Source organism: Mobula birostris, chromosome 4 (assembly GCF_030028105.1).
Source record: "Mobula birostris isolate sMobBir1 chromosome 4, sMobBir1.hap1, whole genome shotgun sequence".
In the NCBI taxonomy this organism is placed as follows: Eukaryota; Metazoa; Chordata; class Chondrichthyes; order Myliobatiformes; family Myliobatidae; genus Mobula; species Mobula birostris.
Genome location: NC_092373.1, coordinates 151,858,234 through 151,877,820, shown reverse-complemented (window position 1 = coordinate 151,877,820; position 19,587 = coordinate 151,858,234).

The window sequence follows — 19,587 nt, the reverse complement described above, 5'->3', positions numbered from 1 at the left end:
CTGCAGTATACCAGATATTCAGGGAAGTGAAGTTTGTGCAGTGAAATTTAAGACTGAGAAGGTGCTCAGGAAGCTTAATGGTCTGAGGGTGGATAAATCTCCTGGACTTGATGGAATGCACTCTCAGGTTCTGAAGGAATTAGCTGGAGAGATTAAGGAGGCATTAGCGATGATCTTTCAAGAATCGATAGATTCTGGCATTGTACCGGATGACTGGAAAATTGCAAATGTTACTCCACTGTTTAAGAACGGTGTGAGGCAGCAGAAAGGAAACTATAGACCTGTTAGCCTGACATCAGTGGTTGGGAAGTTGTTGGAATCGATTGTTAGGGATGAGCTTACAGAGTACCTGGAGGCACATGACAAGATAGGCCACAGCCAGCATGGTTTCCTAAAAGGAAAATCCTGCCTGACAAACCTACTGCAATTCTTTGAGGAAATTACAAGCAGGGTAGACAAAGGACATGTAGTAGACGTGATGTACTTAGAATTTCAGAAGGCCTTTGACAAGGTGTTGCACATGAGGTTGTTCAGCAAGTTATGAGCCCATGGAATTACAGGGAAGTTATTAGCATGGGTGGAGCATTGGCTGGTCAGCAGAAAACAGGGACTGGGAATAAAGGGATCCTATTCTGGCTGGCTGCCAGTTACCAGTGGAGTCCCACAGGGATCAGTGTTAGGATCACTGCTTTTCACGATGTATGTCAATGGTTTGGACTACAGTATTAATGGATTTGTGGTTAAATTTGCCGATTATACAAAAATAGGCGGCGGAGTGAGTAGTGTTGAGGAAACAGAGAGTCTGCAGAAAGACTTAGATAGTTTAAGGGAATGGGCAAAGAAGTAGCAAATCCTCTCATGATGCAAAGAAAGAGTTTTCAGAAAGTGTCACAGACAAGGTCACATACAGAGACTGTACAAGGCAGACAAAAAGCACAACCAAGGAGAAAGACTACACCAAATGAAAAGTTTCAAACACAAAACTAAGCAAATGCATAAAGTGACCAATTGTAAAACAGAGTCAGACAACACAGAGTCTGACAAAGGTGAGCTGTCATGACTAGAACTGCGTAGTATTACTGAAGCAGATCACAAAATCATATAGATCAGAATAGATGCTTCTGGAGTAAAACTGAAAATGAAGCTGGATACAGGGTCAGCTTTGTCTATAATTTCAGAGTGACTACAACAGGCTGTTTTCTAAGCTACCATTAGTAAAAAACCTCAGTGATGTTAAAGACCTACACAGGTGAAAAAGTGTCTCACAAATGCAAACTGAAAGTGAATGTGACGTATGGAGGCCAAACACAGCAGTTAGAGTTTTATGTGTTAAGAAGTGGAAGGCCATCACTTTTCAGGTGTGAATGGTAGAGAAAAATCCAACTAGACTAGCACTCAATCAAAGCTCTCAGTGTGACATCAACAGGCAACTACAGCCCAAATGGTAGCACTAACCAAAGACTGACACAGCTGCTTCATACTATTGAGAAGTTGTTTGAGAAGGGTATTGGTAAACTTAAGGGCACGAAGGCCAGATCTGAACTAGGTGAAGTAGTAACACCAAAATTCCATAAAGCGTGAATAGTGCCTTACATACTATGTCCGAAAGTGAATGCTGAACTTCAGAGCTCGCAGATGTTTGAATTCTCTGCAAGGTAGAATGGAGTGATTGGACCATGCCCATTGTCTCAGTCATCAAGAAACAGAAGGCCGCATACATGGGGATTTCAAGGTGAGCGTCAACCCAGTGCTGCGTATAGTGCAGTATCCCCTGTCACAAACGGAATATATGTTTGCATCTTTGGCAGGTGGGGAGAGGTTTTCAAAGACTGACTTGTTACAAGCCTACCTGCAAATGGAGATTGAGGAGTCAAGCAGGAAGTTCCTCACAATCAACATTCACAAAGGATGTTTCCAGTACTATCGTCTCATCTTTGACCTCACATCAGCTCCAGCAATTTGGCCAAGAGCAATGGACCAAGTGATCCAAGATATTCCAGGAACACAATGCAACCTTGATGACATCATCGTAAATGACAAAAATGATGAAAAGCACCTCGAGCACCTTAGTGAAGAGCTTACCAGGCTGAGTAATAATGGTCTGCACACAAAGAGAGAAAAATGTGTTTTTCAAGAATGAAATCTCATATTCTGAATTGTGGACATGTCATTGACAATCATGGCTTACATAAGTCACAAGAGAAGATTGAAGCAGTGCTACAGGCACCCAAACCAGAAAATGTGTCACAACTCAGGTCATACTTAGGCCTTGTAAACTACTACCACCAGTTTCTCCCAAACATTGCCTTAGTGCTGCACCCATTGAACACACCGTTACAGACATGAGCAAAATGGAAATAGTCAGAAAGATGTGAAAGGAAACAAAGAAACTAAAAACATCCAATCAACTGCTCACTCATTATGACCCATCCCTGCCCATCAGATTGGTGTGTAATGCACCCCCTTATGATATTGAAGATGTTTTATTGCGGAATGCAACTACACACAGATCGACCGAGAAGCTCTTAGTCTAGTATGGGGAATAAAGAAGTTCCACCACCACCTTTATGGCCAGAAGTTTACACTAGTGACAGATCACCAGCCCCTTGTGTCCATTTTCAATCCCAGGAAGGGAATTCCAGTGATGACTGCTACCCAGTTACAACGTTCGGCACTATTCCTAGCAGCCCACTCTTATGACATAGAGTTCAAGGGTACCAGACAACACAGCAATGCTGATGGCTTGTCATGTCTTCCACTATGGCAACTGAGAAGTAAAGTCTTCATTCTGTGACCTAACAGAAGTGTTCCACACTGCATTGGTGGACCAATTGCTGGTAGCTAATTCCGAAATACAAAGGGAAACAAGGAATGACCTGACATTGTCAGAAATCTATGAAATCACCATGCAAGGATGGCCAACTCATGGTCACCCTATGCTTCCAGAGTTCTCAGCTAGACAAGGTGAACTAGCGGTATGTCAAGGAACGCTGATGTGTGGATCTTGTGTTGTGGTTCCCTCTGAACTGGCCACCAGAATGTTAGAAAATCTGCATGTCAAGATGAATAGTATCATCTGGAGCTACACTTGGTGGCTGGGAATAGATAAACAGATTGAAAACTTAGCCAAAATCTGTTCGGGCATCCAAATAGATCAAAATGAACCCCCACAGACACCGTTACAACCATGGGAGTTGCCGTCATCATCATGGCAAAAAGTACATATTGACTTTGCTGGGCCATTCATGGATTCCATGTTTCTGATTCCTGTGGCTGCTCATTCGAAGTGGTCAAAGGTTATACCAATGAAGTCAACCACTTCAGCAAAGACTGTCTCCACCAGAAATGGCTTACCAGAACAAATTGAAAGTGACAATGGGCCACAATACACGTCAAAGAAGTTCAGATTATTCATGAAGAAAAATGGCATCAGACATTTCAAGTCAGCTCCTCGTCACCCAGCAACGAATGGGTTAACTAAGTGGTTTATATAAACCTTCAAGAAGTCCATTAAAGCTATGGACAAGGAAGACATTTCTCTTCAGCACAAGGCGGACAGCTTTTTATCCTATGTATCAGAACTCCGTTCATGCAATGACAAATCAAACACCTGCAATGCTGTTCCTGAGCAAGAATCTGAGATTTTGCATAGACCTCCTGAAACCAGATCAACAGAGGGAAGTGAAGAATAGATGATTCAATCAGTTGCTGAGTGAATCAACAAGGAGCTTCAAGATTGGACAGGAAGTCCTAGCGCATGATTACCGTGGACACCCAGTAGGATAGCGACAAGAACTGGACCACTGATGTAAACAGCGGTTGTTGGAGATCAGTTATGGAAACATCATATGAACCAGATTGTGGATGCTCAACCGAAGAACACACCTGAGTCGACTGCATCCAACAAGACAGACATTACAGCCTCCGAACTTACCTCTTAGCGATAATCATGTCACTAACAGTAGTGTGACACTGGCAACCAAGAACATTGTTTTAGAAAAAACACCTACCAGACCTGATGCCACTCCACAGGTCCAGAGGTGCTATCCTGAAAGAAACAGAACACCTCCCAAAAGACTGAGCCTTTAGTATAGTGAAGTTAGTTATGGATAATCATTGTGAAACATGTTATTTGAATATGGCTTGTAAAAGGGAAATTAAATGTTTTGTACACATACAGTTCTAGGTTACAATAATCTGAAGTAGGAGAAAGTGTAATGTATGGACCTATTCCTTTTAGAGCAATGACTTCCATTAGCACTGTGTATGACTGTTGTCTATGCATACGTATTGTTCTCTCTCTCTCGCTGCGATATGAATACACCAGTTAAAGCCATCTCCCGCATGTGTGCTTTTATTTAAGTGATATGTAGTTGCGGCCATGCAGCAGCCAGGAATTTTGAGGAATCTAGAAGAGTGACTGCTGGAGAGAAGAGGAGACGAAGGAAGGATCCTATGACACAAACACCTGCATCTCAGCAGTTCCTGTGTCCCTACTGATCCAGAGTTGGCCTCTACAGTCACCAACGATTGTGCCGTCGTTCCTGAGGTTTCTTCTTTCCTCCTGATCTTCGCAAGTAAAGAACCAGCCATCATTATGTAGTTACAACAAATGCGTTCCATTGCAGAGATATTTAACTCATCCATAGCAACAGGTGAGGTACTGGAGGATTGGAGGATAGCTAATGTTGTTCCGCTGTTTAGGAAAGGCTCTAAGAATGAACCAGGAAATTATAGACTGGTGAGCCTGACATCAGTAGTGGGAAGGTTATTGGAAGTTATTCTTAGAGATGGATATGTGAGTATTTGGATAGACATGGACTGATTAGGGATTGACAGCATGGCTTTTTGTGTGGTATGTCAGATCCCACTGAAATCTTATAGAGTTTGTCAAGGAAGTTACCAGAAAAGTTGATGAAGCAAGGCAGTGGATGTTGTAAACATGGCCTTCAGCGAGGCCTTTGACAAGGTCCAGTATGGGAAGTTGGTAAAGAAGATTCAGTTATTCAGTCTTCAAGATGATGTAATAAAATAGGTTAGACATTGGCTTTGTGGGAGAAACCAGAGACTGGTAATTGATGGTTGCCTCTCTGACTGAAGGCCTGTGGCTAGTGGAGTGTTAAGGGATCAATGCCAGGCCCGTATTTGTTTGTCATCTATATCAACAATCTAAATGATAATGTGGCTCACTGGGTCAGCAAATTTGCAGATGACACCAAGACTAGGGGACTTGTGGACAGTGAGAAAGATTATCAAAGCTTGAAGTGGGTTCTGGACCAGCTGAACAAGTGGGCTGAAAAATAGCAGATGGAATTTAATGCAGACAGGTGTGAGGTGTTACACTTTGGGATGACCAACCCGAGTAGTTCTTAGTGAGTAGATTGGCACTCAGGAGTGCGTAGAACCTATGAATCTGGAAATATAGGTCCATTATTTATTGAAAGCAATGTCATAGATTGATAGGGTCATAAAGAAAGCATTTGTAACATTGGCCTTCATAGATGAAAATATTGAATACACACATTGGGTTGTTATGTTGAAATTGTATAAGATGTTGGTGACACCTAATTTGGAGTATTGTGTGCAGTTTTGGTCAACTACCTAGAGGAAAGATGTAAATATGATTGAACGAGTACAGCAAAAATCTACAAGGATGTTGCCAGGACTTGAGGACCTGAGTTATAAGGACAAATTGAATAGATTAGAAATTTATTCCCTAAAACATAGAAGAATGAGGAGAGATTTGATAGGTGTATAAAAAAATTATGAGGTGTATGGACAGGGTAAATGCAAGTAGGCTTTTTCTATTATGATTGGGTGAGACTACAATTAGAGGTCATGTGTTAAGAGTGAAAAGCAAAATGGTTAAGAGGAACATGAGGGGAAACTTCTTCACTCAGAGGGTTGTGAGAGTATAGAACGAACTGCCAGCACAAGTGGTGGATGTGATTTCGATTTCAACATTCAAGGGAAGTTTCGATAGGTACATGGATGGGAGAGATATGGAGCGTTGTGGACCGGGTGCAGGTCAATGAGACGAGGCAGTTTAAAGGTTCAACATGAACTAGATGGGTCAAAGGGCCTGTTTCTGTGCTATAGTTTTCTATAACTCTATCACTCTAAAGCAGGAGAAGACAGTTAAAGAAAAATCAGCCATGAAGGAATGACTGAGTAGTTTTGATGGGAGAATGTCCAAATTCTGCTCATAACTCTGACAGTCTTATGAACTTCTAATCAAGTCTTTCCACTGTTCTCCAGCAAGTCATTCCTGAATTTTAAATATTACCCACACATTAGGGAGCTTTGAACATAACTTACCAATACAGTACTCAGAACGTGTTCAGGGATCAGTCCGCACTGCTGCAATCTAGAAGCTGTGAAATTTTGCCTCCCCACTCCTTATTTTATAATACAAAAGTCCGACTTGTAACCATTTAATTGACATAATTTCTCCTTTGATTATATTATCTTCACTCTATCCATTTTCTATAAAACCATGAACTGTGGAATATAGAAATGTCTGATGGTTGACTATTTGCACAACAAATACGGTTTTATGGGGTAAAGTTTGAATTGTCGCATTCTGATAAGATAGTAAACGGGTTTTAGGTTTTAATCTGGTAACACATTTTTATTGTTTTCCACCCTTAAAAGCTTAGCGGGGGCAGAATCAGACATCTTTGCACTCTTGTGTAGGTTTGTAAATTTTATTTATTTATTGAGATACGGTGAGGAACAGGTCCTTCCACATCTTTGAGCTGCACTGCCCAACCATGCCCCAATTTAATGCTAGCCTATTCACAGGACAGCCTACAATGACCATTTAACCTACTAGTCAGCACGTCTTTGGACTGTGGGAGTAAACCGGAGCACCTGGAGGAAACCCACGCGGTCAAGCGCAGAATGTACAAATTCCTTACAGGCAGTGGCGGGAATTGAACCTGGGTTGCTGGTACTCTAAAGTGTTGTGCTAACCACTATGCTACCATCCTGCCCATCTTTCATGACAGATACACTGCAGAGGTGCAGGAAAGGACGTGATGTTTGTAGGAACAGGTTCCTCAGGATTTCCATTCAGCTTACAGCATATTTGAAAAGCTTAGTATGCATCGTTTTGTCCCATACTGACACGTTAGGGCAGAATTTTTGGTCAAGTTTTGTGTCCAAGTTGTTTTACGATGAGTTCAGTACAATGGGCACATAATTAATGAGAGTAACATAGTTATCCTGGTTAAATGGGTGGCAGTGTGAGAGAAGCAAGTATAGAATTTTTATTTGAGAGCGTAAAGCTGAGGTGAAGCCTATAATGCTAGATTTGAGGCCTGAATGTTCACGGTAGTCAGGAGGTGAATAATGAGGATATGAGTCATTGAACGTTTGCTGAGACTAACAATACATTTGGCTGGTTATGGCATCCAAAGATGCTTTCATTGACCTTGACGGATCACTAAACTTCTTTCGATACTGCACATGCATTCCTGGAGTTATACCCTTGCAAAAGCATTTAGCTGTCATCACTTGCCAAATCATATACTTAAAGCATTGAGAATATGAGATTTCTCTTCCTTTTTCTACCTCTTCTACGGAGAATATGAATGCAGCAACCAAAATCCTTGATGAATGTCTGTTCAATAATCAGTCACTATTGATAGCCGCACATCATAAATGACTCATAAAAATCACAGAACGTCTAACAGCTATTATGTATATTACCTTAAGAAGTATAATTTCCCTGATATGTGCAGATAATGATTAGTGTAGTGAATGCTGAATCCACAAAGATATCAAATCTAAGTGCAAATTTCTCCTTCATTTTCAAAGACCTCTCAGCACAAAACTTGTGTATGTTTTGTGATAGCGTCTAAACAGACCCTGTTCCCTGTTCTTTCTGAATATCCTGCAAAAGTAACCATATAAAATATCTAGCTTTCTTTGAAAATTACCATTAAATTATCTTGCACTTCATCTTGCATTTCCCAGTACTCAGTTTACCCTTATCAATTTTTATTAATGCACCACAGAAAGCATTCTTTTTTTTCGATGCATAACAGCTTGATATGCCGATTGCTCTTGAAGTGACAACAAGAAACTTCAGAGTTGTGGAAACAGCTCTGTACATCATAGAAACCAACCTCCCCTGTATAGACCCTGTCTATATTTCTCGCTGTCTCGGTAAAGCAACAAGCATAATCAAAGACAGCATCCAACCCAGCAATTTAAACTTCTCCTCTCTCCCATCAGGCAAAAGATAAACAGCCTGAATGCACATACCACAAGGTTCAAGGACAGCTTCTATCTCACTGTTATCAGACCCTTGAATGGACCTCTTGTATGATAAAATGGACTTTTGACCTCACCATATTCCTTGTTATGATCTTGCACTTTTTCGTTTACCTGCACTGCATTTCCCTGTAGCTTTGACGTTTTATTCTGCTATGTTATTGTTTTATTTCAAAGTATTGTGTAATGACCTGATCTGTATGAGCAGTATACAGTTCAAGCTTTTCACTGTACCTTGCTGCATGTGACGAAAATAAACCCATTCCAATACTAATCTCTTCAAATATTGGATTCCATGCCATAATAGACTGCAGTTCACAAATAAGATACTTTTAGATTAAAAAATACTTTGAACAACATGTGTACCATTGTTTTATTATTTTTCTAATTCCATTGATAGCATTTACCACATATTGCCAAGACCAGACGCACACTGAGAAAAAGATAAGAACAGCAGAGGGATATGATTATGTGTTAAGTGATTATCATGGGAGATTTAACATGCAGGTTGATTGGGAAAATCAGATTAGTAATGGATCTCAAGAGAGTAAGTTTGTTGAATGCCTAAGAGATGGCTTCTCAGAACAGTTTGTTGTTGAGCCTACTAAGGAACCAGCTATACTGGATTGGGTGTTATGTAATGAACCGGAGGCGATTAGAGAGCTTAAGGTCAAAGAACCCTTAGGAACCAGTGGTGACAATATGATTGAGTTCAACTTGAAATTTGATAAGGAGAAACTAAAGTCTGACATGGAGTATTTCAGTAGAGTAAGGGAAATTACAGTGGTATGAGAGAGGAGTTGGCCAAAGTAAATTGGAAGGAACTGCTGGCAGAGATGTCAGCAGAGCAGCATTGGTATGTGTTTCTGGGGAAAATGAGGAAGGTGCAGGACATGTGTATTTCAAAAGTGAAGAAGTACTCAAATGGGAAAAATAGTACAATCATGGCTGACAAGGGAAATCAAAGCTGATGTAAAAACTAAAGAGAAAGCATACAACAAAGGAAAAATTAGTGGGTGTCATGGTCCAGATCGGGGTCCCTTTAAATTGACCTTGTTTATGTTACGATCTGGACCGTTGATTCCCTGTTTTCCCATGTCCCTCAGCTTTGGTGAATAGAGGCAATCAACACTCGGCTGAACTGGTAGATTATAGTCTCTGGCTTTCAGCCGTTTGGGGCAGGAGCATCTGCAAAGTCATCAAAGGTACTGTGTGCCGATGTCATCTGGCCGGAGCAAGCCTAGTCTCTGCCGAAGAGAGTGCCGGTAATTTGCCCTTCCTCACTGGAGCAACCCTGTCCAGTTACCTCACCGAAGCGAGCCTGCAAAGTTTCCTCATCAAGGTGGGTCCGTCAGTTAACCCGCCAGAGAGAAACAGGAGCCACTGTCTACTGCTCCTGGGCCGAGTCAAGAGCTCGCCACTACCCGGAGGCTCCAAGTCAAGTCCTGGCTCCGGGGGCATTCAAGCACCAAATCAAGTCCTGTCCCTGGCGGCATTCAAGTACCAAGCAAGTCCTGGTCCTCGTGGCTTCCCAGTTCCAAGTCAAGTCCTGGCCCTGGCAGTCTGTGATTCCTGTCCTACCCCGCTGTCTGAATCCCTTCTCTGCCCCTCTCGCCTCTAGCCCTTGTCTGTAGCCCTCGTCTGCACTTCGGTCTAGTTCTATTGTCGGAGCTGGATAGGTACTGTCTGGTGTTCTCTCGTGTTGGTCTTGTCTTGTCTTGACATCACCTCCGTGGGGTAAGTCAGGCCGACTTGCCGCTGCCCCGCGGGGAGTCATGTCTTGTCTTGTCTTATCCTCGCCTCCGTGAGTAAGTCTGGCCGTCTTGCCGTTACCCGGGGGGGCAGGGTCATGTCTTGTCTCATCTTGCCCTCGCCTCCGTGGGGTAGGTCAAGCCGTCTTGCCATTGCCTCGTGGAGGGTCATGAGCCTGGCCCTATGTCCTGTACCCAAGGAGGGGTTTCAGCTCTCTGTTCTGTGTGTGAGTCCCGGCCCTATGTCCTGTTCCCAAGGAGGGGTCCCGACTCTGTGTTCTGTGTATGTGTCCATGGTTCCATGTACCTGCTCTCCTGAGACCGAGGCTCTGTTTTCCATGTTCCTCCTCTCCGTAGCTAATGCCATGTCCATGCCTGGTTCTGGGGTCTGGGGTCCGAGCCCGAGGCAAGACCCAGGTATTGGGTCCATGCCCAGTCTCGGGCTCGGAGTCCATACCCTAGCCTCTTCACGTCTCCTCTAGTTCTGGAAGCCGATTCCGAGCCCTAGCCCAGTCCTAGCCCAGTCGTAGTCCTCAGTCCGCTATTCCTACTCCTGCCTTGCTCTGCTGGTTTTGAACAATAAACTAAATTTAATTAACCTCACAAGATGTGTCTTGCATTTGGGTCCACCCTTGCTCCCAATGCCCCTGCCATTGTGACAGTGGGAAGATAGAAGATTGGGAAGTTTTTAAAACCTACAGAGAACAACTAAAAGAACCATTAGAAGGAAAAAGATGAATATGAAAGCAAGCTAGCAAATAATATCAAAGTGGATAGTAAAAGCTTTTTCAAGTATGTAAAAAATAAAAGAGATGAGTGTGGACATAGGACTACTAGAAAATGAGGCAGGAGAAATAGTAATAGGGGACAAGGAGATGGCAGATGAACTAAATGAGTATTTTGGATCAGTCTTCACTGTGGAAGACACTAGCAGTGTGACAGTATGTGAAGGAAGAGAAGTGGGTGCAGTTACTATTACAAGGGAGATGGTGCTCAAAAAGCTGAAAGGCCTAAAAGTACATAAGGCACCTGGATCAGATGAACTGCACCCTGGGGTTCTGAAAGAAGTAGTGTTATAGATTGGGGCGACATTAGAAATGATCTTTCAAAAATCTTTGGACTGAGAAATTGTAAATGTCACTCCACTCTTTAAGAAAGGAGGAAGGCACCAGAAAGGAAATTATAGACTAGTTAGCCTGACCTCAGTGGTTGGGAAGATGTTGGAGTCAATTGTTAAGGACAAGGTGATGAAGTACTTGGTGACACAGGACAAGATGGGAAAAAGTCAGCATGGTTTCTTTAAGGGAAAATCTTGCCTGCTGAACCTGGAATTCTTTGAAGAGATCACAAGTAGGATAGATAAAGGGGATGCAGTGGACTTTCAGAATGTCTTTGGCAACGTGCCACACATGAGGCTGCTTACCAAGTTAAGAGCCCGTGGTATTACAAAGAAGTTACTAATATGGTTAGAGCATTGGCTGATTGGTGGGAGGCAGCAAGTGGGAATAAAATTTCCTTGTCTGTTGGCTGCCAGTGACTAGTAGTGTTCTGCAGGGTTCGGTGTTGGGACCACTTCTTTTTATGGTGTATATAAATGATTTAGATGATGATATAGATGATTTGTTGCCAAATTTGCAGATGATATGAAGATTGGTGGAGGGGCACGTAGTGTTGAGGAAACAGGTAAGATGCAGAAGGACTTAGACAGATTAGGAGAATGAGTCAGGGGTGAGGAAGGCAAATGCAACGTTAGCATTCATTTTAAGAGGCAGAATACAAGAGCAGGGATGTGATGCTGAGCTTTATAAGGCACTGGCGAGGCCTCGCCTTGAGTATTGTGTAGTTTTGGGCTCCTCATCTTAGAAGAGGTGTGCTGGCATTGGAGAGGTCCAGAGGAGGTTTAGAAGGATGATTCCAGGAACAAAAGGATTATCATACGAGGAACGTTTGATGGCTTTGCGTCTGTACTCACTGGAATTCAGAATGATTGGGGGGATCTCATTGAAACCTTTCAAATGTTGAGAGGCCTAGACAGAGTAGATATGGAAAGGATGTTTCCCATGGTGGGAAGGTTTAGGACAAGAGGTCACTGCCTCAGGATAGAGGGGCATCCATTCAAAACAGAGATGCTGAGAAATTTCTATAGCCAGAGGGTGGTGAATTTGTGGAATTTGTTGGCACATGCAGCTGTGGAGCCAGGTCACTGGGTGTATTTAAAGCAGAGATTGATAGATTCTTGATTGGACATGGCATCAAAGGTTATAGGGAGAAGGCTGGGAAATGAGGTTGAGGATGAGAAAAAAAAGATCAGCCTTGTTTAAATGGCACATCGACTCAATAGGCCAAATAGCCTAATTCTGTTCCTATGTCTTATGGTCTTATGTAGGGATAGGCTAATAAACTCTTCTTGGGCTTCCAGCTAGGTACAGCTATATATTATAACCAACGTTTTGGTGACAAACTCCACCATCTTCATCAGGAATGGAGCCTGGGCATGTCTAATCCAGTGGTACCCCCATAGTCTATCCTTCCTCTCTGGTTAGTCCTCATCCAAACAGGTTTCTGCTCTCCTACCTTGTTTACAATCAAATTCCAGTTCTTACTTAGAGCAAGACCTTCATCTTTTTTTAACTTCTTTTCTTCTTGTTTTATTTCAGTGGCATTTTTTTCCCCAGGTGGTCCCAAAAGGCATTGGCACAGCACAGTAATTTTGATCCATTAAAGTCAATCCTCTGGTAATTACAAATACAGTGTTCTCCTGCCACTGATTTGTCCAAGTAACCACAACAGATACACCTCCTGTGCTTCTTGATGCGGATTTTCACCATGCATCCCAGCTGGCTAATATATGCTGCTCTGCATTCACAGGGAATCCTGTAAAACACTAGCCATCCTGAGTCCCAGTTCATCTTTGACCCACACACACTGTGATTTGAGCTTCCTTACTCGTTTGTGGATGGTATTAATCTAGTATTTCTTCAGGATCCTGGCAATCCTTCCAGAAACCATGGAAATATAGATAGACAGCAGCAATGGATTCCTCCTTGTTGTTAGGTTTCCTGGTTTTTCTGTCAGCCCTTTTAAGGGCCTGATTTATTTCCTTCAAGTTGCACCCATTCTGTAGGAACTTCGTGCATAATTGTCTTCTTTCCTCAGAGAGACTCTCTGGGTCTGTTTTTGCACGGTTAATCAAAGTAGAAGGAGAGACTAGTCTGATCTTATGCTTCGTAATGACTTGACAAGGAACCATCAGCTCACCACACTGTAGGAATCAACGTGCTGCAGACCTTCTTGCCGTGAAACAGAGCGTAGAAGTATGAAATATGTTTGTGGTATATGTAGGAGTGTTTTACCTCTTGGTCCAAATCTGAGCTCACTATTAACATACAACCACCCTTTGAACTGAGGATATAGCTCTTACTGGCTCTTTAGCATTTCACCAATTATAACAAGTTTCTGTTTATTTCTCTGTATCATTTCAAACAGTACCAAGATGTGATTTTAACTATTATTTTTGATTTTTTTAAATTATGTAATCTTGATTGTTTTGAAATGTCAAAACAATCAAAGCAAGAGCTGTCATATGTGCTCGGGCCAGTCCCAAAGGCTGATCTTGGGCTTATCTCTCATAGCCAGTTTGCTCACAGATTGGCAGTGGAAATGAGGCCTCAAAGTTGTTATTTTAAATTTCCAACATCTGTTGCTAGATAAAACAATTATATAGTGTTTATATATACATTTAATTAAGTTAGCTTAAATAATTTAGTCACATTTGGATCTATATTTGTGTTTCAGTTTTTGTAAATTTTTAAAGATTTGTATTTTTTTTTACATTTTTTATTTTTTCCACATATCATGAACATTCATTAACTGTGACAGCTTTGACAAACAGTGAACCTAGAGCTTAAGTTTCACTGGCTGTCAAAGCTATTCTGCAAGTCTATTCTGTGTTGAAGCAACCCTTCTATTAACCTCTGCTTGTCCAACATATTGGGAACCAGTCTGCCAATGGAGGACAATTCATAGAGTTACACCGGAGCATACAGTATGATCAATGGGCCAGTTCCAGCAACCTTGTGACAACAGAAGGTGTGGCCCTTAATTCTGACTATGATATTGTTTGGACGGGGGATGTTAAATATGTATTTTTCATGTATTGTTCAATTTCATTTGTAAGGTAGTGCATATTTTATAAATCAATGAGCATCACTTTACGTACATGGAATCAGTCGATGAATATAAGGTAATCATATGTATATATGCCACACTCAAATGGTTACTTGTACATTAAGTTTTTTAGGATTGGTTTTATATTTATATTTATTGTGATTTTTTTTTTTTTGCTTTTTATTGTGCTCTTTATGCTTATTGTGTTTTTTTAATGCTGCATCGGATCCGGAGTAACAATCATTTTGTTCTCCTTTACACTCATGTACTGCAGAACAACAATAAACCATCTTCAATCTTCAATCTTGAGATTTTGTTCAGTTGAAGGCCCAGATTACTGTCGAGGTACCTGAAATTCCCATGGCTAAGAATAATTTCAAGTAAATTATGCCATCTAACAGACATAAAAACCTAAGTCATAGTAAGTGTATGAAGCAACTTTAATTAAATGCAGCCTTCTCACCAGGACTCGTATGCAAACTTAGCTCATTAGCTAACTCTGCTAACTCAGCCTAAAGGCTTTTTACCTCATTCCTCAAAAGCTCTACCGCTGTGGCATCAGTGGTCTCTTTAGCCGCAGAGACTACCACTGAAGATATTTCTCAGCTGTTGGAAATATTCTGTTTCTCAATCATGTTTTCCTCCTCTCTAACTTCTCTGAGTAACTCAGTGAAAATGGAAGAGGGCATATCTTGTGGGTCATTCAAATATGTAGAACAATCATGTCATGTAACTGTGTCCTTCACAATTTGCTCCACCCTTGTAATTTCTTAGACAGCCAACTGCCCCCTTTATGGCTCGAACAGAGCAGCAGTTCCTCCAACTCAAAAAGGTAAGCAGGGAGCTTCTCTCCTTTCTCCCAGAATGTATGTCCAAACTTCATTGTAAGATCAGCTGAACTTTCAGTAGTGCTAAAAGCACCTTCTAGAGCTTGTATGTAGTTAGCTGACATGGTGGATGGGTTTTCTGCCTTTAGAAACCTCACTTTATCAGCAGCCGGATCCTTTAAACTCTCCACCAGTCTCTGTTTTTCATATTATCTAAGTACTTTTATCATCCAGCAACTGAGATATCTGCTCAACTCAAAACCTCATTCTTCTTCCCTATTGTGTGTGGGCTTAACTGCAGAGAACTTTCTCAGCCTATGATAACCTTGGCTCTCCACAGGTACACTTTGGTATTTATCAACCAGTGATATAATAGCTGAAACCAGCTCAGAACTTAAATCAACAGTTGAAAGATTTATTAGACTTCTCACATTAGACAACTCCTTTCCCTCATTTTGCAGAAATGAGATCAACTGGTCTTTAAAGTCTTCACCCTGAGCTACATTCTCTAAAAGTATGGACTGCCTATTGCCCTGCCATTCCAGGTGCCCCCGTCTTTTGGGCGATTTGTCATCAGTCACGTCACTGGTTGTCTGAACTAACAGAACATCCTTACCAGCTCATTGGTCAAAGCACCGTTCAATCAGCGTAACATTCTCCAATATTTTTACAGAACTCAGCACTCTAAGTAGCAGTTCATTAGGAATTTAAATATTCACCTCACTCAAAGCACAAGCATTACTTAGGTATATCCTCTTTGAATCATATGAAGCCTTAATTCCCCCCCTAGCATCCATAGTAAAGTCCCTTAATTGTGACATACCTTACTTTCCACAAACACAAGGTTAAACACTTGCTTAAATACACAAATGAATCACTTAATCAAACCGAGGGTGAGCACCCCACAAATGCAACCTTCTCACCTGGGCTCATATACAAACTTGGCTCGTTAGCTATCTCTGCTGGCAACCAGCTGACCCAGTGGTGAGAAGCCCACCTTTCAAAAACAATATACATCTAGAGTGGGTGTGATTTGGGATGTTCCGATTAAGGAACGTCGATTGTAGCGAATGCTATTGCTGTGTAAATACTGCCCCATAGACAATTATTGGTCACCAAGAAATGACAAATCACACAGCAGCAAGAAATTATGAAGGAAGTATGTTTATCAATCTTCAACTTCATCAAACAGTTAACAATAAAAGAGAAGAAAGATAGCAGGGCCCGTTACGTCTACACCAGTCTAAATATGTACGTAAACGTTGGAGCTCATTTCTGGAGTAGTTGGGTGTATCAATTTACTTACATGCTGAACTCACGTTCTGCATGAAAGACACCCATCACGGTTTGAACTTCCCTCAAAGACCATCTCAAATGAACTAGCTAACTTACAAGTATTGGTACTTCCTCCTTTTCTTTCTTTTCAAATCTTTTTATAGTATATATAGGAAACATAACATGAGTACATCGAAGTAACAACACTTACAATGCCTCAAAAAAAAACCCATCATCTTAAAGATTGAAAATAAAGTTTTGTGATAACAAAAATAAACCTACTGAGCAGAAAAATGAGAGGAAAAAAAAGAACCCATTAGGTGTACAACCCTGGAGCCATGCGTCATACAAACAGCTTCTAAAAATAAACATCAAACCGCCAGCAAGAAAAGAGAATTTCCTCCTTTGAACAATCATCTGCATAAAACACTTCTTACAATGTGGTCTCTCCTTTGAACGGCATTTGGAGGGCATCTTCCCTTGTGCTCCACTCCACAGCTCTCGCCAAAAGACCTCAAACCAGATGTACTGTCCTTCAGAAATCTGATCCTGCCCAGCCCTCTCTAATGTTCCACAGCATTCCACTGGGTAGAAAGTCACAACACATACCAAGATAACCCCAACTGGCTGGTGCAACATTCCTAAATTGAACTACATGGCTCCTTATCTTTAGCCAAAGTGACAACACTCTTACCATCAGGACACACTACTTTTTCAGAAAACTGTTAAAATAAAAATAACTCACAGATTAGCAGTAGAAAGTTTAACCTGGGCATTACATAAAAATAGTTCTAACAATGCCAATTAATATTGGTTTGTCATCACCAAGCACTAAAACTTGTCATGTACTTTTTCTTTCCTTGTGAGATTTTTTTGCATATCAATTAGATTGTTTTGCATACCATTCTTATAAATAAAAGCTGGAGAAAAGACTTACATTATAAACCTTCATTTATTTCCCTATTGTTTCTCGTGATGTTTTCTGCAACGATGTGTATGCTTTTGAATAGGTTCTCCAAAAAATAAAGAAAAATGCTCCTCCTAAGCTTAATCCTGATCAGAATGGCCTTGACGAACGGTCTTTGAGCTGAAATGATAACTCCATTTCCTCACAGGTGTTGCTTTGTGTGTTTAGCATTTCCAGCATTATCTGTTTTCAATTTATCTTCTACTGAATCAAAATATCCACTCCATTCTGCATCATCTCCAGTCAAGTTCTTGTTGTTACCAGGTAATGCTATCCATTATCTAGGCAGCTTTGCCAATCTTACAGTCCTTCTTTATCTGACTTACCAAGCTCTTACCAAGACATTCCTAGCCTTTCAATATTACCTGATTTCCAATATGTCAGCAGTCTGACAACTTGAGACTTAACAATAAGTTTCTTGGTGATGATTTATCGAAGACAGAATTAACATCAATCATGTGAATTGAAGAATTAAGTATCAGTGTGACAGTACTTATAAATAAGACTATGTTGAATCCATTTGTGTGACTTACTAATATTTGCCCCCTCATTGAATCCAATATCTTATCTCTATTACGAATGGAGCTTACTTCATCTTCATATCAGGAGGTGAACATTCATTGAAACAAACTCCTAACAATGTTGTGGAATCTATGCGCGTAATAGAATTAGAAACTTAAGATACATGGGTTATAAAGGGATACAGTATGAAAATAAACCCTTCAACTCATCAAATCCACAGAGACAATCTGGCAACCATTTTGCACTTAATCTTACTCTAACATTTGTGCTGCCTGTGCTAAGCAGATCATTTGGCTAAGGCATGAGGTTAGATCAAGTGCCAATGTATCAATGGAGGAAAACCCACAATTTGACGATGATCCTACCATATTTTATTAACGGATATTGAAATGAGACAATAAGCCAATTCCAGAGCATTGAATAGCAGGATTTGTTCGATCATTTATTACCTGTCCGATCAACAAAATCACCCACTAAGGTGCTGGCTGTTAGTAGGATTCTCAGCATTTTCAAAGGGATTAATCAAACCACCTGGAACCAGGATTGGATGAGATAGTTGGCAGATTACATTATCATGTTATATGTTATACTTAACACATGATAATGTAATTTAACAATGTGAATCAAATAAAAGGGAAAAAGGATCATTTTATTAGCAAAATATGCAACTCTGAAATTCTTCAATTCGCTGGGTAGCCATGAAACTAAGTAAGGAAAAAAAAAGGCAGCATGATTATCAACCCCCAAATCTCACCTCCCCACATAGAAAACAAACAAAAATCGAACAGGCATATCAACCCCCTCTCCAAATTCCTCATCCCGCATGAAATAAAATGAACAAAACAGATCAGGCACATCGACCCTCCAAATCCCTCCTCCTGAACAAAATAAAACAAACAAAATGGATCAGGCACATTGAAAAAGAGAAACTAACAGGGAATTTGATCTTTGGGTTTTGTCACCTACAACACTTGCCAGGGATTTTTGCAGTGCAGACCAGTCTACTACTTCCTCTTACTTTGTTCTCTTCAATCAGTGAAATCCGTTAATGTGGAATAATGTTTTCATCAGACCGATGTCTGTCGGCTGAAAGATGAAAAGACATCATGTAAGCAAACACCAACTGGTGTGGGACTAAAACAAAATAATTCAAGAGATGAATCTTGGAAAACAGATTAATTTCACCACTTTACAGTAATAGATTTTTTTGTGTGCATTTGACACTCTCCGTTTTATGAGGAAACAATGTGGATAAAATGACAAAAGCAGGAGAATGAACTCATTTTTCTTCAAATTTAGCCCACTAGCAAGGGAATCCAAAATGTTCTCATGATGTAAACAGCTTTACTGTACATCTGTTGAAAGGTTAGAATGTAAACTTTATCCAAATAAAGATTTTCTGGCATTCAAGGAAAGCATAAAAATATCTTCATTGCTTCATTATCTAGCTATATTACACATCAATAGCAGTGCACATGCCTCTGTAATTCACTCGATTAATAGATCCATGGAAAAGAGTTCAAATGACAATATCTGTCTTGTTTATGTTTTCCCCATTTTATAATGTTACTCTGAAAGGTCCAGCCATTAACAATCTTCTATCCCAACAACCAATACCCCATGCCCACTTCCCCTCACCCAACTTCCCCACTACCATTTACTGATGAACCATGGATTTGGACACTGTCATGAACAATATAATTTTCTTCTGTAAAACTTGCATTTCAGAACATGCACTGATATCACATAATCTTACATTTATAAAGTTCCTTTAAAATGGGAACAGTAAAACCAAGGA